The sequence below is a fragment of the Arachis stenosperma genome, chromosome 9, assembly GCF_014773155.1.
Source record: "Arachis stenosperma cultivar V10309 chromosome 9, arast.V10309.gnm1.PFL2, whole genome shotgun sequence".
Classification (NCBI taxonomy): Eukaryota; Viridiplantae; Streptophyta; class Magnoliopsida; order Fabales; family Fabaceae; genus Arachis; species Arachis stenosperma.
In genome coordinates, this window is record NC_080385.1 from 45,041,965 (window position 1) to 45,046,938 (window position 4,974).

General features: G+C 39.1%; 1 non-coding gene across 1 annotated transcript; it reads left to right on the forward strand.

The window, feature by feature from the left end:
• The first annotated feature begins 2,780 nt into the window (after window positions 1–2,780).
• On the forward strand, window positions 2,781–2,888 carry LOC130953100 (small nucleolar RNA R71). The gene has a single exon (XR_009075273.1). It is a non-coding gene; the product is annotated as a small nucleolar RNA R71 (small nucleolar RNA).
• Window positions 2,889–4,974: the final 2,086 nt, after the last annotated feature.

Consider the following 4,974-nt stretch of genomic DNA (forward strand, 5'->3'; position numbering starts at 1 on the left):
AGAATAAAGAACAAGGAGATTAAAGAACGGGTCCACCTTAGTGATGGCGGTTCTTTCTTCTTCTTGAAGATCCTATGGAGTGCTTGAGCTCCTCAATGTCTCTTCCTTGTCTTTGTTGCTCCTCTCTCATGATTCTTTGATCTTCTCTAATTTCATGGAGGGTGATGGAGTGTTCTTGGTGCTCCACCCTTAGTTGTCCCATGTTGGAACTTTAATTCTCCTAGGGAGGTGTTCAGTTGCTCCCAATAGTCTTGTGGAGGAAAGTGCATCCCTTGAGGTATCTCAAGGATCTCTTGATGAGAGGGGTCTCTTGTTTGCTCCATCTTCTTCTTAGTGATGGGCTTGAGGTCATGCCTTCTCAGTTGAACCGGCTTTGGATGCCATAAATGGTTATGGAAAAACAAAAAGCAATGCTTTTACCACACCAAACTTAAAAGGTTTGCTCGTCCTCGAGCAAAGAAGAAAGAAAGAGTAGAAGAAGAAAAAAAATGGAGGAGAGGGAGATGGCTTTGTGGTTCGGCCAAAAGAGGGGGAGAAGTGGTGTTTGATGAAGGATGGATGTGAGTGGTGAAGAGGAGGAGATGTTGAGGTGATTGATGAATGGGGGAAGAAGAGAGAGAGTGATGGTGGGGTCCTGTGGGGTCCACAGATCCTGTGGTGTCAAGGAAAAGTCATCCCTGCACCAAATGTTGCTCAAAATCACGTTTCGAGCTATTTCTGGCGTTAAACGCCGGGCTGGTGCCCATTCCTGGCGTTTAACGCCAGGTTGTTGCCCTTTACTGGCGTTTAACGCCAGTCTGGTGCCCCTTTCTGGCGTTAAACGCCCAGAATGGTGCCAGACTGGGCGTTAAACGCCCAACAGCTAGCATTACTGGCGTTTGAACGCCAGCTTCTTCTCCTCCAGGGTGTGCTATTTTTCTTCCTGATTTTCATTCTGTTTTTGCTTTTTTCATTGTTTTTGTGACTTCTTATGATCATCAATCTACAAAAAAGATAAAATAACAAAAGAAAATAGTAAACTATAAAACATTGGGTTGCCTCCCAACAAGCGCTTCTTTAATGTCATTAGCTTGACAGAGGTCTCTCATGGAGCCTCAGAAATACTCAGAACCGTGTTGGAACCTCTCAACACCAAACTTAGAGTTTGAATGTGGGGGTTCAACACCAAACTTAGAGTTTGGTTGCGGCCTCCCAACACCAAACTTAGAGTTTGACTGTGGGGGCTCTGCTTGGCTCTGTTTTGAGAGAAGCTCTTCATGCTTCCTCTCCATGATGATAGAGGGGTGTCCTTGGGCCTTAAACACCAAGGATTCTCCATTCACTTGAATGATCAACTCTCCTCTATCAACATCAATCACAGCCTTTGCTGTGGCTAGGAAGGGTCTGCCAAGGATGATGGATTCATCCATGCACTTCCCAGTCTCTAGGACTATGAAATCAGTAGGGATGTAATGGTCTTCAATCTTCACCAAAACATTCTCTACAAGTCCATGAGCTTGTTTTCTTGAGTTGTCTGCCATCTCTAGTGAGATTTTTGCAGCTTGTACCTCAAGATCCTTAGCTTCTCCATTACTGAGAGAGGCATGAGGTTTACACTTGACCCTAAGTCACACAGAGCCTTCTTGAAGGTCATGGTGCCTATGGTACAAGGTATGGAAAACTTCCCAGGATTCTGTCTCTTTTGAGGTAATTTCTGCCTAGACAAGCCATCCAGTTCTTTGGTGAGCAAAGGAGGTTCATCCTCCCAAGTCTCATTTCCAAATAACTTGTCATTTAGCTTCATGATTGCTCCAAGGTATTTAGCAACTTGCTCTTCAGTGACATACTCATCCTCTTCAGAGGAAGAATAATCATCAGAGCTCATGAAAGACAGAAGTAAATCCAATGGAATCTCTATGGTCTCATTTTGAGCCTCAGATTCCCATGGTTCCTCATTAGGGAACTCTTTGGAGGCTAGTGCACGCCCATTGAGGCCTTCCTCAGTGGCGTCCACTTCCTCTCTTCCCTCTCTAGATTCGGCCATGGTTATGGCTTTGCACTCTCCTTTTGGATTTTCTTCTGTATTGCTTGGAAGAGTGCTTGGAGGGAGTTCAGTAATTTTCTTGCTCAGCTGTCCCACTTGTGCTTCCAAATTCCTAATGGAAGACCTTGTTTCAGTCATGAAACTTTGAGTGGTTTTTATTAGATCAGAGACCATGGTTGCTAAGTCAGAGGTATTCTGCTTAGAACTCTCTGTCTGTTGCTGAGAAGATGATGGAAAAGGCTTGCTATTGCTAACCTGTTTCTTCCACCATTATTGTTATTGAAACCTTGTTGAGGTCTCTCTTGATTCTTCCATGAGAGATTTGGGTGATTTCTCCATGAAGAGTTATAGGTGTTACCATAGGGTTCTCCTAGGTAATTCACCTCTTCCATTGAAGGGTTCTCAAGATCATAAGCTTCTTCCTCAGATGAAGCCTCCTTAGTACTGTTTGGTGCATTTTGCATTCCAGACAGACTTTGAGAAATCAGATTGACTTGTTGAGTCAATATTTATTCTGAGCCAAAATGGCGTTCAGAGTGTCAATCTCAAGAACTCCTTTCTTCTGACTAGTCCCATTGTTCACAGGATTTCTTTCAGAAGTGTACATGAATTGGTTATTTGCAACCATTTCAATCAATTCTTGAGCTTCTGCAGGCGTCTTCTTCAGATGAAGAGATCCTCCAGCAGAGCTATCCAAAGACATCTTGGATAGTTCTGAGAGACCATCATAGAAAATACCTATGATGCTCCATTCAGAAAGCATGTCTGAGGGACATCTTCTGATTAATTGTTTGTATCTTTCCCAAGCTTCATAGAGGGATTCTCCATCCTTCTGTCTGAAGGTTTGGACTTCCACTCTAAGCTTACTCCATCTTTGTGGTGGAAAGAACTTTGCCAAGAAGGCATTGACTAGCTTTTCCCAAGAGTCCAGGCTTTCTTTAGGTTGAGAATCCAACCATATTCTAGCTCTGTCTCTTACAGCAAAAGGGAATAGCATCAGTCTATAGACCTCAGGGTCAACCCCATTAGTCTTGACTGTGTCACAGATTTGCAAGAATTCAGCTAAGAACTGATGAGGATCTTCCATTGGAAGTCCATGGAACTTGCAATTCTGTTGCATTAGAGAAACTAATTGAGGCTTAAGCTCAAAGTTTGTTTGCTCCAATGGCAGGGATAGAGATGCTTCTCCCATAGAAGTTAGGAGTAGGTGCAGTAAAGTCACCCAGCACCTTCCTTGCATTGTTGGCATTGTTATTATTTTCGTCTGTCATGGGTTCTTCTTCTTTGAAGAATTTGGTCAGGTCCTCAACAGAGAGTTGTGCCTTAGCTTCTCTTAGCTTTCGCTTCAAGGTCCTCTCAGGTTCAGGGTCAGCTTCAACAAGAATGCCTTTGTCTTTGTTCCTGCTCATATGAAAGAGAAGAGAACAAGAAAATATGGAATCCTCTATGTCACAGTATAGAGATTCCTTGAGGTGTCAGAGGAAGAAAAATGAAAGACAGAGGTAGAAAATTCGAACTTATTAAAGAAGATGAAGTTCGAATTTTGTATTAAGGAATAGTGTTAGTCCATAAACAGAAGGATGTGAGAAGAGGAGAAGTAATTTTCGAAAATTAAGTAAAAAAAATTTTGAAAACATTTTGAAAAACACTAATTGATTCTCAAAAACTAAGAATAGAAAAAGAATCAAGTGATTTTTGAAAAAGATTTGAAATTAGAAATCAAAAAGATATGATTGAAAACTTATTTTGAAAAAGATGTGATTGAAAAATTATGGTTTTTTTTAAAAAAATATGATTGAAAAGATATGATTTGAAAACAATTTTAAAAGATATGATTTGAAAACAATTTTAAAAGATTTGATTTGAAAACAATTTTAAAAAGATATGATTTTAAAAATTAATGACTTGCCTAACAAGAAAAGATATGATTCAAACATAAAACCTTCCTCAACAGAAAAGGCAAAAAATGTTCAATCAAATCATTAATTGTTAGTAAGTATCTTTGAAAAAGGAAAGAAATTGATTTTGAAAATATTTGATTGAAAAGATATGATTTGAAAAAGATTTGATTTTGAAAAACTTTGAAAACTTGAAAAAAATTGATTTTGAAAACAAAATCTTCCCCCTTTGCCATCCTGGCGTTAAACGCCCAGAATGGTGCACATTCTGGCGTTTAACGCCCAAACTACTACCCTTTTGGGCGTTAAACGCCCAGCCAGGAACCCTGGCTGGCGTTTAAACGCCAGTCTGCCTTCTTCACTGGGCATTTTTGAATGCTCAGCTTTTTCTGTATAATTCCTCTGCAGCATGTTCTGAATCTTCAATTCTTTGTATCATTGACTTGAAAAGACTCAAATAAAAAATATTTTTGGATTTTTAATAATAAGAAATAATCAAAATGCAACTAAAATCAAATAACAATGCATGCAAGACACCAAACTTAGCAGTTTGTATATATGAGAAACAACAAAACACTCAAGTCAATAGAATTCAAAGATCAAAACAAGAAAATCATCAAGAACAACTTGAAGATTAATGAAGACACATGCATAAATTCGAAAAATGCAATAAGAACAGAAACATGCAATTGACACCAAACTTAAAATGAGACTCTAGACTCAAACAAGAAATATTTTTGGTTTTTTATGATTTGTAATTTTTTTTTGGTTTTTTCGAAAATTAGGTGAAAAGAAAAATAAAGGTATCAAAATTCTTAATGAGAATTCCAGGAATCATGCAATGTTAGTCTAAAGCTTTAGTCTAAAGGAATTAGACATGGCCGGCTAAGCTTCAGCAGGACATTGCATTCAAGAGCTAAATTGATGATGATCAATCAGCTTTGGTGATGATAAGAACATCACCTTGAAACACTAGAATTCATTCTTAAGAATTCTGAAGAAAAATAATACCTAATCTAAGCAACAAGATGAACCGTCAGTTGTCCATACACA